The sequence below is a fragment of the Emydura macquarii genome, unplaced genomic scaffold, assembly GCF_026122565.2.
Source record: "Emydura macquarii macquarii isolate MOO-44397 ecotype Brisbane River unplaced genomic scaffold, CSIRO-AGI_Emac_v2 contig_3345, whole genome shotgun sequence".
Classification (NCBI taxonomy): domain Eukaryota; kingdom Metazoa; phylum Chordata; order Testudines; family Chelidae; genus Emydura; species Emydura macquarii.
The window spans coordinates 2,292,292-2,314,415 of NW_027133482.1; the positions used below are offsets into that span (position 1 = coordinate 2,292,292).

The 22,124-nt window shown below is 42.6% G+C and overlaps 1 protein-coding gene across 2 annotated transcripts in view; it reads right to left on the reverse strand.

The window, feature by feature from the left end:
• Positions 1 to 22,124, reverse strand: part of SLC4A11 (solute carrier family 4 member 11) — a 217,184-nt gene that overhangs the window by 142,956 nt on the left and 52,104 nt on the right. The window lies entirely within an intron of this gene.

Here is a 22,124-nt window from a genome sequence, read left to right on the forward strand (position 1 = left end):
TGTAAGGGTCTTTTTGGTTAATCAGTTTCCCCTTCCCTGCCTGTACAATCAAATGCACAAAACAAAACTGATAAAAGAGAAAAATATATTATCTGGAGTGTTGCTTATAACACTAGCAGGGCAAAATGTTCAGACCCAAGTGTGATTTTTAATTTGACAATGCCCCTTTCACTTTAAAAAGCATGACACAGAGGCATGTTTTCAGTTCTTGTGTAGCGTCCCAGCCATGCATGTTGTTTTCTTACGGAACGCATTTGGCAGTTACCATGATCCAATTTGTTTGCCATCTGAGCAGTATTTGATTTGCCTCACCATTGTACATTCTCTCTCACCAAAAGAAGCTGTAGATGAGTAATTCTAGGAAGTGCAGAATGTAAAAGAATTGGACAGGCAGTGGGGAGTGGCTAAAGATCTATTTGTTAAATTTCAACACAGCATTAAAAGCTGCCCTATAAAGAAATGGAAGGAAACGTAACACTCAGTCTCTGGGGAAAAAAAAAAAAGTTCTGAATTTAAAGACTGGCCAGGGAAAGATTACATCATCTTTAAAATGTATAGAAGCAAAGTGAGGGTTTCAGGGTGTAGGTAAAAGCTTGACACAACCAGTTTTTGGCCCTGGACCCCAAAAAACACATTCTCTAAATAGACCTGATGTAGCTACCTCAATTACATCACAAAAATCCAGACCCTGACATATCCCGGCACTAAACAGCCACACATATCTCATATCAAGCATCTGGATCCAGACAGTTTTTGGAGGAGTTTTTTGCTCTGAACCCCAGATTTACACCCAGTAAAATTAGCCAAGCACTGCTAGCATGATTCCACCTGAAGAATGAATAACAGCAGCACAAAGACCCTGGTCTGGCTCCTGGATCCAGCTATCTTTTGGCTCAGAAACTCCAGATTGTACCATCCAGAAAAGCAAATCTCCAGCAGAAATATACGGACTCTATTGCATCCTGGTAAAGGCTAGTGAAAAAAGAAAAAAAAGAAACCCACACATATCTAGCACCTAAATCCATTTGGAGTCAACCAGCTTTCGGCTCCAAATGCTAAAGAAGTTCACTCACCAAACAAAGACGTGTAACCACTTCCAGCACACAAGAAAAATCCAGACTCCTTGAGTCCAAAGCAAATATGGGATGGAGTCGGGTGTTCTGGTTTTGATCAGATCATGTTTGGTTTTAGCTGGTGAATCTATTTAAAATGCTGATTTGTGGTTCCACTGACATTTTTCTTATGTTGCCTAAATTAATGATTGTTAGTTTAATGGCTTAAAATCTGTGGTTTTAGTCATTTAACTCCTTCTTCTGAAAACAGGGCTATGACATTCCCAGTTGGATCTGGTTTGTGCGTGAAACTACGGAGTGAGAGTATTCAGAATCGCCTAGGTTGCTATACTGGAAAGTGGTGGGCTCTCTGTTCTCATTGACTTCAGTGGGTACGAAGAGTCTTGAGGACTTTGCAGCATACGGAGCAAAAGAAATCCAGTGGACATCAGGTAGTAATTAAATAGAGTTGTGTGTACTTGTATGGTATTCTCATGTAATTAAATCAGACAGACCAAGTAGGAGAGGGAATATCTTTTACCCCACCTACTTGTCTCTCTCATGCCTGGGACCGACACAGCTACAAGAATATTGCAAATATCTTCAAGATTCATTTAACAGTGCTAAGAGCCAATTCTGTCCTCAGGCACCATACAACTTCCTCTGAGGCTGAAGGGGAAGTGTGTGTGCTTCACCAAGAGCAGAATTAGGTTATTATTTGGCAACTAAAATTATATCTGTGACAAATGATCAACTTCCTTTTTCCTTTCTACCCAGAGTACTAAAACTTGGTTCACTCCTTGTTCAGTTTTCATCTTGATTGCTTTAAGTTACCGGTCTCTGGGCTCACCATTTCTCCCTTCCAACCAATCTGAAGTTCTGTCAGCTGTCGTCATAATTTCTTCTTGCCATTCTGAGTCGGTCATGTTCCTCCTCCAATATTCTCTCTCCAGATTCCAGTTCAATCACTTTGGCTTGGTTAAGAGGAGGCTGGAGACTTTTGATAACAGAATCAGTGATGAGGATGAGGCAGAAGCAAAATTGCAGGGGAATCGAGGAGAAAGCCAATGCAGAGATAAAATACAGCATGCTCAAGTAGTATGGCAGGTGACGGGGCTGTAACTGGAAGAGCAGGAAGGGTTAAGGGAAGGGCTTGGGGCTTTTTTAGGCTAAAGAAAACCAGGGAACACTTGCAGGTGTAAAGAAAAAAGCCATGAACCCTCCATCTTGTCCATTCCAAATGCTCAAAACCTGCTCTTCATGTGTATTTCTTGGAGCCCCAGGATACCATCTCCACTGGGATAAATTTAGTCAATTTAATGGAGGGGAGGCAGGGAAACCAATGCAACCCCCACCCCTTCAGGTCAGTAGATGAGCTTTAACTAGGGGATCCAGTGAGACCCCAGAATCATCTCCAGCATAGCACTGATTTCGAGTGGAGGATGACTAAAAGAAGAAAAAAAAAAGCATTTTACTCTAGGGAGTTTAAAATACTGTCTACCGACTTGCGACCCTCTTGAACAGGATGCTTGGATAAAGACTTTTCTAGCATACTAACACCAGTTTACATTTACCTGTGTACATGGTATGATTTTGGAGTTCAGAGCCAAATCTGCCGGATCCACATGGATATGATATCTGATGTACTCTTGCACCAAAATTCATAGGGTCCAGATTTTTCAGGTGCCCTGGTTACATTTGTCTTCTAAATGGACAGGAGGATTGCAGGGGGGGGGAAGGGGGTTGAGCCAAAAACTGTCTGGATGCAGATGCCAGACACTTGTTTTTATGGTACTCTTGTGCTGGAATACATCAGGGTCCAAATTTTTCCAGTGGGCTACAATGACCTTGTGGAACAGCATTTGGGGCCCTGAATGAAAAATTGGCTGGATCCCCATGCTGGATAGGAATTTTTTTGCAGCACTCTTGCATTAGGAAGTGCCACAATCCATATATCTATGACAGAGTCCCACTGACTCAGACAGGAGAATTTCATAGGGAAAAGTTGTCTGCAGTTCCTGATTCTTAAGAACAGCCATACCCATGATATAAAAGCATGTGTTTATTTTTTCCAATTTATTTTTTCCTCATTTCGATTATACCTTAAGCTTCTCAATATTTCTCGGTTGTGCTTCGAGTGAAGCTGCAAACAACAAAAGTTTGGTTTCACGAGTAAACCTTATGCCAAAAATCCTTGCTTGTGTGACAGCAGCAGCATCTTTCATTGGACCTGCTTCTGTGGGTGAGAGAGACCAACTTTCGAGCTTACACAGAGCTCTTCCTCGGGTCCTGTAAGCTCCAAAGCTCGTCGCTCTCACCAACAGAAGCTGGTCCAGTGAAAGATATTACCTCACCCGCCTCGTCTCCCTAATATCCTAGGACCAACACAGCTGGCTACAACAGCACTGCAATCAGCAGCAGTTCAACACAGCTCTGGAGACAGAACTGGTGAGTTACAGTAACTGCTATTCAACAGCAGAGGGAGGACAAGTCATCATTTTTGGCAACTTCCCCAGAAGATAAAGATGACGACTGGGTAATGGTTCCTTTCCGAAGCCAACAACGTTGGGCTGGAGGCACGCACAGAACTCTTCCAACTCACCCCCACGTGCTAAGTATAAAAATCCTAGCACAAAGGGTTAACATTTGAGAGACATGTTCTAATCCGTCTCATTCTTACTGGTCTGCTCGTAGATTTACAGGGCCAACCTTGAAACAGTGGGGGGGGGGCTGTTGTTGTTTTTCCTAAGTCAACTAGGTGTTAACGGACTAATTCTCTGTTGCCCTGCACATGGTGCAGTCATTTACTCCTGTGTACAATGAGCACAAATTGGATTTTAAATGCTACCATTGTGATTTGGTAGCATTTTTACCCACACACTTTGCACAGGTGTCAATAATTGCACCAGGTGCAGGGCAGAATTGAGTCAGACCCTAAGGATGTGGGGAAAAACTTCTCCATCAGATGATGGTAGTTTCAAAGTAGGTCAGATTTTGGTCCTAAAAGCTTTATGTAACCCCAGCTTTTATCTTAATACAGGAAGGAGTATAAAGATATCACAAAGACAAAAAGATTAGAGAAAACAAAAATCATCAACCTGTGCTTGAGGCAGAGTGATCTATTCAAGGAGTTAAAGAATCTGGGATTATACAGTATAAAAAGGAAAAAAATTCACGAAAGGAGATAAGACAGGAACCTGCATAAAATTTACTCATGCAGAGTTGCATCTGATGCTTTAAACACAAACACGAAGTGAGACATTCTCAGTTATGCTTCTCTCTCACCCACGCACCCACCCGTTAGGGATGGACAAACAGCTAAGGCAGAAGAAGAACATTGAGGAGTAGCTCCCTTAGCTCACAGTTTCTGCCCCTCTCTGGGGTTTCCCTGCCAATGGGAGCCCTGGAGTGCACAGCACACTAGGAATGCCTCTCTCACATGCGTGCTCCAGGAATTTGTAGCATGCAGTAACAGGGCCGGCATTACCTGCTGCGGGGGAGAAAGGTCACTGAACCGCACCACAAAGATTGCTCCAAGATTTCTACTGGCATTGAAGGAAGATTGAAATTCAGCAGCTCGCCTTGCAACAGACAAGTGTACCAGAGCAGAGGTGGAACTCTTTGCAACAGTTACACTAATGTACTAATTTTATTAAAAGCATGTTATGGAATGGGTAACTTCCCTGAGGACTGGAAAAAAGCAAATATAGTGCCCATCTTCAGAAAAGGGAGGAAAGAGGATCCAGGGAACTACAGAGCGGTCAGCCTCACTTCAATCCCTGGAAAAATCATGGAGCAGGTCCTTAAGGAATCCATTTTAAGGCACTTGGAAGAGAGGAAGGTGATCAGGAACAGTCAACACGGATTCACCAAGGGAAAGTCATGCCTGACCAACCTGATTGCTTTCTATGATGAGGTGACTGGCTCTGTGGATGTGGGGAAAGCGGTGGATGTGATATACCTTGACTTTAGCAAAGCTTCTGATACTGTCTCTCACAGTATTCTTATCAGCAAGTTAAAGAAGTATGGGTTGGATGAATGGACTATAAAATGGATAGAGAACTGGCTAGAGCATAGGGTTCAACGAGTAGTGACCAATGGCTCCATGTCTAGCTGGCAACCAGTCACAAGCGGAATGCCCCAGGGGTCGGTCCTGGGGCTGGTTTTGTTCAACATCTTCATTAATGATCTGGAGGATGGGGTAGATTGCACCCTCAGCAAGTTTGTGGATGACACTAAGCTGGGGGGAGTGGTAGATACCCTGGAAGGTAGGGATAGAATACAGAAGGACCTAAACAAACTGGAGGATTGGGCCAAAAGAAATCTAATGAGGTTCAACAAAGAAAAGTGCAGAGTCCTCCACTTAGGACGGAAGAATCCCATGCACAGCTACAGACTGGGGACCGACGAGCTAGGCAGCAGTTCTGCAGAAAAGGACCTGGGGGTAACAGTGGATAAGAAGCTGGATATGAGTCAGCAGTGTGCCCTGGTTGTCAAGAAGGCTAATAGCATATTGGGCTGCATTAGTAGGAGCATTGCCAGCAGGTCGCGGGAAGTGATTATTCCCCTCTATTCGGCATTGGTGAGGCCGCATTTAGAGTATTGTGTCCAGTTTTGGGCCCCCCACTACAAAAAGGATGTAGACAAGTTGGAGAGAGTCCAGCGGAGGGCAACAAAAATGATGAGGGGGCTGGAGCACAAGACTTATGAGGAGAGGCTAAGGAAACTGGGCTTGTTTAGTTTGCAAAAGAGAAGAATGAGGGGGGATTTGATAGCAGCCTTTAAGTACCTGAGAAGGGGGTTCCAGGGAGGATGGGGCTAGGCTGTTCTCGGTGGTGACAGATGACAGAACAAGGAGCAACAGTCTCAAGTTGCAGTTGGGGAGATCTAGGTTGGACATTAGGAAAAACTTTTTCCCTAGGAGGGTGGTGAAGCACTGGAATGGGTTACCTAGGGAGGTGGTGTAATGTCCATCTTTAGAGATTTTTAAGCTGAGGCTTGACAAAGCCCTGGCTGGGATAATATAGCTGAGGTTGGTCCTGCTTTGAGCAGCGGGTTGGACTAGATGACCTCTGAGGTCCCTTCCAACTCTAATATTCTATGATTCTATGACATGCAAATCCCTGAGCAACATCACAGAGTAAATCAAATATGGGCTTTGCAGAATTTGATTTTTGTGTTATAATTTCAACAGATAATACCAATGTTCAGTTTTAAGCTTCCCTCCACTCCCAATTTCTATCTTCATAGCTGCACAAAATTATGGGTTTTAAGTATTTCTTTATCTATTCAAATTTTCACACTTACAGGGAAATTTTGGGGAGGGGGGGGGGTCAAACAATAATTTAATGTCCGTAGATGTTGAGATTAAAAAGAGTTACGACTAGATAGTCATTAAAACACAAAATTGTCAACATCACATCAAAATATATGAAGTAAATATCCTTAAATTGAACTCTAGTAAGTTCTCAAGCAGCATTTTTCTTACTAGGCCAATCTATATATTTAATTTATTATTGACAGACATGTTTTTCCTCAGTTTGTGGTGGGATGGTGAAATCAACATTTACTGATATTTACCAACCAAAATCTAATTCTTCCAAGCCAAACCATAGAATACCAAAGGCAGAGAATAGTAAGTGCAGTTCTTCAAGATGCGTTGTCCGCACACATTCCACTCTTGGCGACTAACAAGCAGTTGCCTGTTTGCTTGGAGATGGGTATGAGGAATCCTGTCTGAATAGTGACAGCTGGACAGCCCAACCAAGACGGGCATCCGGTCTGGAAGCCTATGTGAGTGGTAAGCATGTGGATCAAGCCCCAAATAACTGCTCTATATATCTCAGTATGGGTCTGTTATCCAAATAGGCATCAGTGGATGCCTGATGAACTCTAATAAACTACACTAACCCTAAAAAAACCCCTAAACTAAATTGCAGAGTGGGCAGCAGAAGTATATGCTGCTAAAGGCCCCATCTTACATCCACAGGCGATAAGAAGGAGCTGAGATGTGGTTGACCATGCTCCACTGGTAGGGAGGGTGTTAGGTCATTCAGGGCACAAGCATGGCCCTAACACACACTGTTAGCCTAAACAATCTGATCCCATGTGCAAGTGGCACATGCTCACCTAGAGTGAAATCTGTGCAGACATTTGTTCGGAGAAGAATGTACGTTGTTATGTGACTTCAGATATACACGTGGTATAGCACGTATAGCATAAATTAAAAATTGCTATCGCCACGTATATGCAAGGGGAAAAGATAAAGGAGATGGAAAAAAAATGTACTCACTATTTTGTAGTCATGTTTTCAATCTTAAACTTTACTTTTTTTTCCCTTTAGAACAGAGTCAATTTCCTTCATTTACAAATGGAACACAACAAAAACAACAACTACTTCCAACCCGACCACCACTGCCTTCTATTTGTACAAACCCTTGGACCCCCTCTCCATCACTGTTGAAAGATACCCGATTAGAGCCTGCTTGGAATTGCCAGATGCTTTTAAACATGAAAAAAAAGAGATGAAGGAGACTGGAGGAACAACAGCTACAACGTGGAGAGGTTCCATAGGAGACAAAATACCAGCTACCATTTGGTATGCAAGAGGTCCATGTGTATTCCATGGACATGTTGGTTCATTGAAGGATTCAAATGAGTACTCACCAGGCCAGATCTTTAATAGAGATATGTGACAGGGTAACAGCCCTGTTCAGTCAGCCTCTTCTCTCCCACTGAAACGAACCGCCTACTACACGAGGCTAGATTCACAAAGGGGATTTAGGAGCTTATGTCCAACATTTAGGTGCTACTATCATTCACAAAACTACTCTCATCTGCTGCCTGATCCTGGAGTTTGGGTGACTATGTTTCCCCTGATAAAGTTCCCTAGGCATCTACGTTTCTGTCGGTGGGCATGCACAAAGCTGCCAAAATCCTGACACCATCAATCTGGTTGGTAGGATTCACAAACTAGGTGTTCTCCCATCGATCTTGCCTACAGGTCTGATCCAGAAGCTGTGCTCTGAGCACACAACCTGTCCAACAGATGGCTTCACCCTGCCACATACCTGGAGCAGTCACCTGGGATGTGGAAGACTGGTGTTCAAATCCATACTTTGCCTGATTCAGAGCAGGCATTTGATTTTTGAGTTTCCCACACCTCAATTTAGTGCCCTAACCCACCAGACTATTGGGTAGTCTGGGGTGGTGTCTCAATCTCTTCTTTTGAAGTTGTTAGAATCATAGAGGATTAGAGTTGGGAGGGACCTCAGGAGGTCATCTAGTCCAACCCCCTGCTCATAGCAGAACCATTCCCAACTAAATCATCCCAGCCAGGGCTTAGTCAAGCTGTACCTTAAAAACCTCTAAGGATGGATATTCCACCACCTCCCTAGGTAACTCATTCCAGTGCTTCACCACCCTCCTAATGAAAAAGTTTGTCCTAATGTCCAAACTAGACCGCCCCCACTGCAACTTGAGACCATTGCTCCTTGTTCTGTCATCTACTACCATTGAGAACAGCCTAGCTCCATCCTCCCTGGAACCCCCTTTCAGGTAGTTAAAGGCTGCTATCAAATCCCCCCTCACTCTTCTCTTCTGCAGACTAAACAAGCCTAGTTCCCTCAGCCTCTCCTCATAAGGAATGTGCTCCAGCCTCCTAGTCATTTTTGTTGCCCTCCGCTGGACACTTTCCAATAGTCCACATCCTTTTTGTATTGGGGGGCCCAAAACTGGACACAATACTCCAAATGCAGCCAGTGCTGAATAGAGGGGAATAATCACTTCCCTCGATCTGCTGGCAATGTTCCTACCAATGCAGCCCAATATGCTATTAGCCTTCTTGACAATAAGGGCACACTGCTGACTCATATCCAGCTTCTTGCCCACTGTAACCCCCAGGTCCTTTTCTGCCGAGCTGCTGCCTACCCCGTCAGTCCCCAGTCTGTAGCAGTGCAAGGGATTCTTCCGTCCTAAGTGCAGGACTTTGCACTTGTCGAACCTCATCAGATTTCTTTTGGCCCAATCCTCTAATTTGTCTAGGTCACTCTCTATCCTATCTCTGCCGTCCAGTGCATCTACCACTCCCCCCAGCTTAGTGCCTTCTGTAAACTTGCTGAGGGTGCAATCCACCTTATCCTCCAGATCATATGAAGATGTTGAACAAAACTGGCCCCAGCACCGACTTCAAGGCACTCTGCTTCTTACCACCTGCCAATTCTATATCAAGCCATTGATCACTACCTGTTGAGTCCGATGATCTAGCCAGCTTTCTGTCCATCTTATTGTCCATCCATCCAACTCATATTTTTTTAACTTGCTGATCAGAATACTGTGGGAGACCGTATCAAAAGCTTTGCTAAAGTCAAGGTATATCATGTCTGCTGCTTTCCCCACATCCACAGAGCCAGTCATCTCATCACAGAAGGCAACCAGGTTGGTTAGGCATGACTTGCCCTTGGTGAATCCATGCTGACTGTGCCTGATCACCTTCCTCTCTTCCAAGTGCTTCAAAATGGATTCCTTGAGGACCTGCTCCATCATTTTTCCAGAGACTGTGGTGAGGCTGACCGGTCTGTAGTTCCTGGGATCCTCCTCCTTCCCCTCTTTGAAAACGGGCACTACATTTACCTTTTTCCCATTGTTCGGGACCTCCCCCAAGTGCCACAAGTTTTCAAAGTTAATGGCCAGTGGCTCTGCAATCACATTAGCCAACTCCCTTAGCACCCTCAGACACACTGCATCCGGCCCCATGGACTTGTGCATGTCCAGCCTTTCTAAATAGCCCTGAACCTGTTCCGTCAGCACTGAGGGCTGCTCACCTCCTCCCCGTTCTGTGCTGCCCAGTGAAGTAGTCTGGGAGCTGACCTTGTCTGTGAAAAGCAGAAGCAAAAAAAGCCTTGGGTACTTCAGCTTTTTCCACATCCTCTGTCACTAGATTGTCTCTCCCACTCTGTAAGAGGCCCACACTTTCCCTGACCACCTTCTTGTTAGTATCATACCTGTAGAAACCCCTCTTGTTACCCTTCACGTCCCTTGCTAGTTGTAACTCCAATTGTGATTTGGCCTTCCTGATTTCACTCCTGCATGCTCGAGCAGTATTTTTATACTCCTCCCTCGTCATCTGTCCAAGCTTCCACTTCTTGTTAGTTATTCTACAATGGCCCAATGAATATTTATTTATACAAAGTAGAATGTAGGATCCTTGTGTCATGTGTTATCTGAAGTCTTGGACTGGACAAAACAGTTGATGGTTCTTTACAAATATCCTGATGTTCCTGCAGAGGTATGGACTGCATGAGACAAATGTTTCCTTTTTCCACCTCTAAATGAAAAACAGGACCTATCCATCTCCATAACAACAAACAACAAAAGAGACGGTCAGTTTGCTGCTCCTCCTTGCCCTGCTATATATTAGGAGAGTGAAAGGATACAATGAAATTAAAAAGGCAACAAATTTAAAGAACAGATACAAAGGAAAAGATAATTGGCCGGCGGAACTCTCTGCGACAGAATACGCTTGTGGCAAACAGCCTGTGGCCAAATTCTGGCTTCAGATATATGGATATCTGTTTTGTACCTCCATCTGAAGGGGACATTTGGCCCATAGTTAGGCTTAAGGAAAGATTAGAGACAAAGTAGGAAGAGCGGCATGGGTTGGAGAACATTGCAAAAGTGCAGGCTTGAACACCAAATTTCCTTGTTGTATCAGTCATTTTAACTAAGACATGTGTGTCAGTTTATCTTTTTGTGGCATTTTAATGAAAACAGCCGTTATCAAGTCCTTTGAGGCACTTCTATATTCTTAGATCATAGACACAATAGAATACAGGTTGTCCATCTGAGCCATGACTCACTATACCTATAAGCAGCTGCTATGCAAGGGGGGGGAGGGGGAGGTCTTTAAGTATATGGGTTATTGGCATGATAAACACCAATGGTTCCATTTCTCTCCCAACAGTATGCAGTCAAGAGCTTTAACACTTCTCATTATTAAGGTCTAATGCATCAATTGGAGTTCAAATATTTCTGAGAAATATAATGTATGTAAATTACATATTACCACTCATATGTAGTCTAAAGGAAAGTTACTTTCCAGTTATTTTGTTAGTCATGGTCTATTATCCAGAAAAGAAAAAATAAGTTGATATTATGCTGTTTCTGATGAGTGGAGTCAAATTAGCATAATCTGGGTATTTTCTTCATAAGGATAACAATGTAGATTGAATTACAAAAGCTGCAACTGCACAAGTGGGGTACCTGATTTTTAAACCTTATTTTGGCCATCTGTAGAAAAGTTTCCCCTTACTCTAAAAACATGTGCAAAAGATGGATTTAAAACTTCAAATGTCCTGGGTCCTGTTGTCAGCAATCTATTCTTTGTTCCAGTTAGCTATGGCTCCAGCTATGGGCATGTTTTTACTATCTCTAGAGGTATCTAGCTCTAGCTAAAGAGTTACTGTGGAGTTTGTTTAGTTATTTTAGAATTTGGTAATGGATTAGGAATAATAAACGATGGTTCTTATCTAAGATTTGCCTTTACTGAAGTGTATTATACAGCTCAATGTACAGACCACAAGAGCAAGTCCAAATGATGTCATGTGTATTTTTTATACTAGTGCAGTTTAAAAAACAACCCAGCTGTAAAAGCAGTAAATAACTGGAAGAACACTAACTTCTTAGCAATGAAAACTGACAACATAAAACAAGATTCTAAATTATTTAGTTTTTATTAACATAAAAATACTTCTACTATTCTTATTTTTAAAACATTGTGTCTTTAAAAAAGCTGTTTTCCTTGCCAGATTATAGCATAATAAAATATAGGAGGAAACAAACTTTACCTGGTACCTTCACAAACATCATCAGGGAGAGCCGAGAGCCATATAATATTGCAATTTTATACGGAGAAGAAAGAATGCATTGAAAATGGCGAGCAAAAATCTAACAAGGAAAGACATCTTCCATGTAAAACGATGCTTTAAGCAGCTAAAGGACTCCTTATCAGTAGGTTCACAAGGACTTGCGATGAAGAGAAGCTGTACGGTCGCAGAATGACTCGAGCAGTTTTTAGATAGGTTAAATACACTTCGAAGACAAACAAGAATCATATGCTGGGATGTGGTTTTGAAAAATCTTCATGCTTGGGGATGGTGCCTTTCATCTTGCCGAGCAGACTTAACAGCTGGTGGCAGTCTGTTAACAGTGAGTGCAAGAAGAGCAAAATAACGAATTCACAAGGTGCTCAGTACAAACCAACTTCAAAGTCTGACAGCGTTTCACTTATCAGTACATCATGTTGGGGTTTGTTAAGAACATTTTGTTTGATTCCATCCCCCCCAGCCACCCTCCAACTCAAAGTGAAAAGCCCGTTCTTAATTTTCTCTTTTCTATATGCTGCACTAAGGCAATGGTATTAGAATGGGGGTATGTACAGAAGGGATTCATTGGATTTCCAAACTAAATGGCTGTAACTATACATATTTAATCCAAGTACTGTGAAATTCCATGTCACTGTTTGACATCTGGTAAAATATGGTACAATAAAACAGACCTAACCTAGATGAAGAAGTCAGGACAGCCAACCCCAACATTTTATTTTGCAGGATCTGACATAACGATTTCACTTTAGATTTGCACCAGACCCAATTGGCCCAATTCTGTCCTTAGGTGCTTGAGGCACCTCTATTCTCTCAGCTCCTATTGGCTACAGTGATTGCTGCATCCATTTTCAGGTGGGAATTTGACCCGATGCATATCAAGGTGTCACTTCAAAGGGACATCAATTTAAAAAAAACACCCAAAAAAACAACTAATTCTTCCCCCCCCCCCATGTCTGACACTTTTATCAATAGCAAAATTTTAGCAGCAAAAATTTCTATAACTGTTTACTTCCTGCACTGGACCGCACTTTATATAGTCAATTTCATTGTCTGTATATACGATTCCGTCAACATGGGAGGGGAAAGTACTTTAAACAATGAACGACATGTGATAGTTAAAGTACACACCAAGCGGAAAAGCATCTCCAGGGTAAGTGTAGGGCCTGAAACTGTTAATTTGTGTTTAAACTATTCACATTTTAAATTGATGGAGTCACTTTACGCAGAATTTTTGGGACACTGTCAACAAGAGTAATCTACTTACCTAGGTTAGCAATATAGTAAAAACTTACACTGTAAATAGAGAACGGATTGATATCTATATAGATAGAGATATGATGATCTACCCCATGAATGATGAAAATAAAATGAATGTGTGTGTGTACATATACACACACATTTTGTTTTCATCATTTATGGGGTAGATCATCAGTTGGTGTAAATTGTCATTGCTTCATTGACCTCACTGGAGATGGCAATTAATACCTGCTGAAAATCTGCCCCTATGGTGCTTCTTTTCTGCACATCACTTATCTTGGACAATGAAACGAAACTAATCAATTTAATTTTTGGTTATAGTCAGTTTCAGGGTTGCAACTCTTATCGGGGGGTGTTTAAATCCAAGTAAATTTTCATGGATTTTTTTGTAGCTACAAGTGGGTTTTTTTTTTTTAAATACACACCAACAAAATCAAAGGGCCATATCATGCTATTGAATTTTAATGAGAGCTCTCCATTTAAATGAAGTAGGAAAACTGCTCGGTGATCAATGGTACAGAGCTTAAAATTTGGCTTCTAGAACTACTGGGAAACTTTGCTTTATTTAAGTAGCCTTAAAAGATATAGTCATGGACATGAATTAGCATCTCACACTGTTTATAGGAAATTACAGTATGGGTCTGCAGCCACCACTTCAAGATAAACACGTACACAAAGGAACTAACAACATCACATTCAAAATTACTTGGTATTTTGCAGCAGACTCCCAGCCTCGAAAACAATCACACCGCTGTGCAAGCTAAGTGAAAGAAAAAGTTATTTTGAAGTTGCAGTTTTATTTAACTACTACAACCACAAATTGGATTAAATGGCATTTAGGCATCATAGTTATTTTAGGCAAGTATGGTTCCTATTGCCTGGAGGACAAGACACGAGAAAAATGTCTGCATTAGAAGATGACTCAGTAGTAGTGCAAATACTTTTTTTGTTTAAAAAAAGAATATAAACGATTGTCTTTGGCAGCATGTCCATTACTCCGTGTGAATACTGATCTAGCTGTAAAGCTGAAAGGCAGTCTGTCTATTTTTAATGCTTCTGAACCACACATTGCTTTTCAAGTGAATGCTTGTTGATGTCATGCTGTGGAACTGCACACTAAATGAAACAGCTATGGGTGTCCCTCATTTTAGTCCCACCCATACCAAATTAAGATTTAGTCTTATACATTTTCATTACAAACCAGTTTTTGGCCACCCTCTAGCTTCCTCAGCAATGGCCTTTCAACTCAACATTTTGCAAGAGTTGCAAGAGTTGAGTTCAACTCAACATTGTGCTCTGAAGAGAATTTGGAATTCTTTAGGTTAATGAAATGAGCCATTTCAGAGATACCAGACTCACAAATAATAGGTGACAATCACATTTTCAAACTTCTCAATCCTGTTTTATCCCTTCAGATCTGAGAGTCAGATTAACCTATTTGAATTGGCTTTATTTCAGCAGTTCTTAGCAAGACTTGGTGTATCTATTTTTGACATTATTCGGTACAGAATTAGTAACCTCAGAACCATCTGTCAGTCTCGGTAAGGTTCACCAGAGGTCTAATGAACTTTGTGATGTTTCTAAGGACCAGATTTCTGCATGTGAGAGCAAACAGAAAGAACAAATGAATTTCAGACAATTGTACATCTTACATCTGCTGTTGACAGCTTGTCCAGTTGTGTCAGCAGGCACAGGTTAGACATTTGTGGCTCTCAACGTATGCTGTTCTCCAAGCAAGATGGATTTGAGGCCCATTACCTCTGGCTGGTGTTGCAAAAATTCAGAAAGTTTCCTTGCAAAGAGGAGTCATCCCTTATTCACAATTTCCAATAATTTGCGATTTGTGAATACAATTGACAAGTAACAGCGCAAATAAATCCAGCCATTTTGCCTCCTTCTGCAGGTGGATCTGGCAGTCATCCTTTATCCGGCCTTCTCATGTGATGGCGGATATGACAAGTGACCCAGGGTAAGGGTAGAAATGCTCCCAATCCATGCCAGAGACATCTGATCTCCTGATCAGGATAAGCAGAAAGGTAGCATGCTGGTTTCAGGACAATCTCATTAATTGGGATGAGCATTTTCCCTTTCCATTATAATTCAGATAAGTCAACTAAGCAGCACATCTTCTCCTGAACTGTTAAAGTTTGATCTTGAAAGCTCTGGAAATCATCTGGCTGAGATGCAGAGGACAAGTTTACACTGACATTTAGACGAGGAGAAAGTGCAAGATTCTAATTTGTTGTGTTCCTTATTTCCTGGGCAACCTTTGTTATCTCCTTCAACAGATGAACCTGAAGGGGCACCTGCATAAGCACAAACCTGTGCGTAGTGGGATGGGACCAAAAAAAAAAAAAAAAAAAAGTGGCAGTGGGTGTCCTAATAGATATGTCCAGAGACAAGGAAATAGAAACACCTCGTCTTTGAGGCCTTCACAAAACTTCCCCAGAAGGCTAACACGAAGCATGTGATACTCATATGGGGTTCCTTGATCTTACAGTAGTGGAGGATAGAGACCAATTGCTAGGCATAGAGTAGGAAAGCCCAGACTGGGGATCAGGTCCCATTGCCAAGTGTCCCCTGATTTGCATCAAACTCCATCACAGATGGAAACAAAAATAATCCAGAAAAAAGTATGGAACCAAACCAACCATTCCCAAGAGGCACTCCAAGCTGGGGAACAACAGACTCCAGCGAAGACAAGTTTCCTCAAGAAGCAGATGAGAGGCTGAGATGGGAATTAGTGCCTGGATCAGATAACTCACTTCTCATTGAGAGAGATGACTGTGGTAGAAATGAGACTCTCAAAGCATTGACCTCCATCATCCTGAAGCAATCTCGTGGTGCCATTGGCTCGATGGCACCTCTATTATTAGAGTCCCAAAAAACAGCCAGGAGGGTGTTTAGAATCATGGTATTTCTTTTTTTTTTTTTTTTTTTTTTAATTAAAAAAGGAGTTCTGGGTTCTCCCTGCTTTCTTAAACAAACATTTCAGTTCATATCCCTGAAATTCTCAACTCTTCTTCTGGTCAGATCCCTGCAAAGCTTTCTAAAGAGAAGTATGCTATCCCTAAAGGATTCAAAGGCTAATTATATTGTTAGGTTTATACATTGATTCTAAGGAAGCCAAGCTGTATTCCAGTACAAGCCCTTATCTGTAGAAACAGACATGCTTCACCGATGCAATTACAGTTTCTTAGCATTACAAAACAGATCCATCTTTTAAATGATTCACTTATGTGCAACAGAATAGAAAAACCATGAAGTAAAGAAGCGGTGATAGATGACCTACTATATTTTGCAGTTCAGCTTTATAAAAAAAACTGTACTTATTACTTTCCCTAAAATTTAGCAGCTTCAGGAAATGCCCAAAGAATGTGAGCCAGATTGAGTCAAACCTTTTAAAAATGTATTTAAAAAAAGTTAAGTATGTGTGGCCATTTCAGAGTCTTTTTGTGGCCTTACTTTCATTAATAAGAGACGCTGAATTGCAGCATTAGTGGATACCAATTTAAAGTCAAAGACATTACTTAATATACAGAATTGATTTAAGTATGTTTAATGGCTGCAATTTGGGGTGCCCGTTTAAGAAAGATATTGATGAATTGGAGAGGATCCAAAGAATGATTAAGGTCTCAGAGTAACTGACCTGTGGAGAAAGAGTGAAATGATAATAGTCTGAGTATCTAAAGGGAGCCAACATTATGGAAGGGGAAAGAACCATTTAGGGCAATTTACAGAAGAAACTAGACGTAATATAATGCAATTGGAGAAGGTGGAGAAAGAAATTCCTGATGTTTAAGTCAATTATATTATGAATTAGTCTTCCCTCTCCAAAAAAATAAAGTTATTCAAAAACTTAGGCTGGAGAAAAAAATGCAAAAATTGTCATGTAGAAGCAAACCTGTATCATCGAAGTAATGGATTGGAAAAGCTAGTGGGTCTCATCTCTAAATTCAGTGGCTTGATTCCAATTCTGTGCCATGAGATTCTTAACTCAATCACTTCACCAAAAATGAAATAATCTGTGTATCTGAGGGGCACAAAAAACCTGCCCAGGAAATGTAGATGTGTAGGATTCTGCTTTCCTAAAACTATAGGCCCCCAGACAGCTATGCATACATACGTTTTATTCATGCTGTGTTCAAGTGAGGTGTGGTTTGATTTGATTTAAATAGAAGGTGTGAACCTTACATCCTTATTACTCATGCACTATTCTACCTGGTGCATCAGGAACACTTTTAAGTGCAACATTAAATACTCATGAATCCTCTCAAATGTGTAATTAATAGATTTCTGGCAACATATAACTTTATATACACGACTTCCAAACTTGAAAGTTGGATTTGGTGTCAGCTTGCAAGGATATCTAATGCTTTTTAATATACTTTAAAAAAAATTCTAGACACATTTTTGGGATCCACACCCCATCCCCATTTTTCATCCACTCCCTTTTAAAACCATCTTCTCTTTATTACTGGTTCAAGAAAAAAAATACTCAAAAATATTCACTGTGCAATAAGCAAGACATATAAAATTAATAAATCACTTTCTACTTGACAGGATTGATTCAAAAATTGCTTAAATTTGAAGACTGAAATGTAGCAGTTAATAGCCCTCAATGGACAGTTAGTGGTTTGCTAGCTTTAACAAAACAAAACAAAAAGCCCAGACACACACATTTGATTTTGATTTAATTCCAAAACCAAAATAAGCCATGACAGAGTAGTATGTCTGCATACGTCTACACCCATCTGCAAACCCCATTCTGTTTCCTGAATGCCATTTTTACTGTAAACTGTCCTAAACTCAGAAATGGATGTCAAGATCGAGCAGGGAAGCATGGACACGCATCAGGAAGTTTGGTGCAGCAGAAAATCCACCAGAAGCATGACACCAGAAGATCTCTCCATAGTGTTGCCACATGGCTGACCATCATCACTAAAGCAGACATAATAAAAGGTTCAAGATGTCAATTAAAAAAAAAAGTGGTGTTAGGACTAGTGACTATGTTATGTGAGTGACTATAAGCACTACTAGAACCAGAGACCATGTAGAGAGGTGCAGGGAAAAAATCTCCTATACATACACCTCTATTTTAAGTTTCCTTATTGCTTCAGTTCCTGACCCATCAGCCACACAATGCTGATCATGATTCGTTAGGTCAAATTAGTACATGCAGTGATAACATGGACAAATAGCTACTCATGATTTAGCTGAAGCCTCTAAATCCATTTTCACGCATAACCCGGCCTAGCATTCTCCAAATCTCCAGAAGTTAGAAGCCAGTGAGCGTATTGATCCATTGGGCTGTTCGTTTTGTTGCGTACCCGACACACCAAGCTAATGCTCCTGGAAAGTGAAGTCCTCAATCCACAGAAAAGCAGAAGCCGTGGCAGGGCCAATACGGCTATTCAGAAAGCTGTGAGGCGTTTCAGACGATAGATTATTGTGCACATTTTCTCAGTTAGCTAATTCATTATTAACAGAGCTAAGGAATTGATCAGTAGCCAGAAAGCAAAAAGTTGAATTTAAATATGTCCTTCTTCATCATGGACACTAGCAAGGAGTGAGTCCCACAGGACTCTGTATTAGATCAGGATTCCAAATGTCAGCAATGCTCAGTCCATCCTTCTCAGGATAGATTAATAATTATTCAGGGTTTCTTGGCATGAACTCCCCCTCCCCCAATCCTACAGTTGTCATGGTCCTGGAACAAAACTGCAGGTGGTATTTAAATGCAAGGAGGGGCCTTGTGAATGGTGGGTAATGGAGGTGCTGGGTTTAGTTGGGACTATGGGGATATAAATAACTGAGGGTGCTGCGAACGGTGGGTCCTGGGTATGGGGTGCTGGGTTTGGGTGCGTAGGTTAATAGTGGCTGCTTGAGGTGCTGGGATGCTCTTTCCCCTGTCACACAGTGCTCAGCTAACAGGGTAGCCACAGCTTCAAAGGGCTGCGGAGCTTACTACACAGCCTCCTGAAGTTTGGCTTCCCCACCCTGGAGCAAAACACTTGGCAGGCAGCATGGACAGGCTCAGCAGAGGGGCAGGAAGGAGAGGGTTGCTCCATCCCTCCTCTACCCTGGCTCCCAGCGACTGTGGGATCTTGCATCTTTTCCTCCTCAATCTGTTGGGTGGTGCCCTGCGGGCGCCCCAGCACAAACCACTTCCAGCCTGTGTCCCAGGGGCCAAGAAGTCCTGTATAGTGCAGAAGTGTTAAGCTATTATGAAAAAAATCATTAGATTTGCAGACGACGCTAAATCAGAAGAAGTCAAGACTTTGTGGGACAGGAGCTTTTTTTCACGACACGCTCAGTGCATTAGGCAAACGGGCTAGACATGAAATGCAAAATTGAATGTGACTTAGAGTCAAATAAGGCCCTTGGGCAGAAATTGTATTCAGGCAAAGCAGTATTGAATAGGTTAATGCTGTAGAGAAAAATGAAATGGGTATATTGTTAATCCCACTGTTTAAATCATCCCTCAGTGAGCCGTGGCGGTACAAAGGTCAATAGGATGCTGCTGGTATCAAGAGAACTATAAATCCTCAAATACCGTGTGATCACTTTTATGAAGCACTGGTTACTCCACCCTTAGAGTGCATTATCTAGTTCTGTTTACCCAATACAAAGCAGTTTAGCTAGATCAGGGAGATACAGCCTAGGGCAATAGATGATAAACAGAACAGACGATCACTTGATGATTACCTGTCCTGTTCATTCCCACTGAAGCACCTGGCATTGGCCACTGGCGGAAGACAGGATACTGGGCTAAATGGACCATTGGCCTGACCCAGTATGGCTGTTCTTTTGTCCTTCTATTCTTAACAGGGGAGCAATGTATCTTGGATTATTGAGATTATTATTGAGGTATAAGTAAAGTTACTTAGTGGTAATTCCCTTATTTGTGCGGGAATCTTCTCCCATTGCACCCGGCAATCCACTCAGCATTACAGCTCCACCTCTCAGGAAGTAGGATGTGAACTCTGTCAGTTACTAACAGTCCACTCAGACCCCCACATGCCTCCTTCCTTTCAGTTCTAGAGACTCCATAGCAGAGAGATGAAGAGGGTTCAGATGTGTAGACGTAAAAATGACCATTTTGGGCCAGAAGAGTGGTCCATCTAGCCCTGGATCCTTTTATTCCAGCCGGCACTCCCCGAACAGAGGCTGGGCAGAGGGTTGGTATGTCGTATGGGAGAAGCGAAAACTTTTATGAAGCTACCAGTAGGTGATCTTTCCTTGTTGTGTGTCGTTCGGTCATCCCACCTGGGAACAGTCTTTTACATTCAGTGAGTGTAGCAAACTGTCGCATGCCAGAGAAAGGCTTTCCCTAACGTGAGGCTCGGTCCCTGGATCTGCTGACGTCAAGATTTGGCCACAGAGGACCAGTTCCATTGGTGTGACAGATGAACATGTGCTGGGATGACCAGTGGCCGCACTGCTACGTCGGCTCTTCTAACACAGGAGGTTGTCAAATGGCCTCCCCTCAATGGGTATAGCAACCTTTGAATGTCGTGTCTTGGAGTGACGATAAGAGACAGAACACAATCACTTATACCCCACACCCTCCCGTTGCCTTATTACGGGCCATGTCCTCACAGCTGCCAGCCAGCTCACACTATTTTCGTGACCGATTTTCATGATGTCACAATGAGCTCCTGCCACTTCAAGATTTCTAGCGGATCATGACTGATGCAACGCTTGCTCACTGTTGCCAACAGAGGCAACTGCTCCCCTTGGTGACTCGTGCTAATCCTGTGTGCACAGAGTGGGGAAGAAACCATGTTAGGGGCAGAAGCAGTAGCAGCAGGAAGCCACCTAGCTTTGCGCTACATGGAGAGCTCCAAGATGCCTCCTTCCCCTTGCCCAACACTTGCTTGGTGCAGTCATGAGAGGGGGTGATGATCAGTTAGGTGTGGGAGGGGGAGCGTGAGGAAGAACAGGAGAGATCTCAGGAGCACATGTCTGCACCGGCATGTCCCCATCTCCATTCAGAGACTAATTTCACTTTGTGCTTTAATAATACTCTCTTAACCATGGTAACAGAAGAGCTAATTTACACTAGGGCAGTTCTTGTGAACTGAGTTAGTCTGCTGGGGAACTCCTGACCCGAGTGGGAGGACACAGCCAGCTGTTTTCCAAGTGTATTTTCTGGGAGAAAAACCTGTCTCCACATCCACTATTTGAAATCTGCAGTGCTCACAGACCATTTATTAGGGGTTCATTTCTTGGGGGGAGGAAAAGGGGGACTGGAGAACATTATGCTGTTCTCACAGCTTCTACAAGGTGCTAAAGCAGGGGTCCCCAAACTTTCAGCTGTGAGAGCCACATGACTCAGTCTTAATTTTATGGTGGGCTGGAGCAGCTGGGCCCATGTCACATGTGAAGGGGTGGAGGGGAAGGGGCAGGGCCAAGAGGGGGGAGAGCAGCCGCCGCACAGTGCTCCTTGCGGCCGGGAATGGCGCACTGGGCCCACGTGGGAGAGGGGCGAGGGTGGGAAGAGGTGGGACAAGGAGGGGGGAGCAGGCCCGTCAAAGTGTGTTGGTGAGCCAGATATGGCCTGCGGGCCATAGTTTGGGGACCCCTGTGCTAAAGTGATGTTGTAATAGAGTTGTGCGTGTGTGCGTCCCCCTCCAAAATGAAAACCTTTAGAGTGTGCGCTTCTCCCAGATAGGAAAGACCCCCTTCTCAGGAAGCAACTCCAAGAGGAAATTGAAGAATGTGCACTTCCTAACTTGGGGAGAGGGGAAAGCTGCTTGTACTAGCAATATGGGTAATAAAGACATGCTCTGTCCTTAAACTGAGCTTGCGCCAGCACCATTATTCCAGGGATTCTTCCATGGTTGTGTTAACCCATCAATAAAGAGACCATGAGGTCACACAACAGTATGTACAAGAGGTATAATGCTAAGCCCTTCTGTAGCGTCTT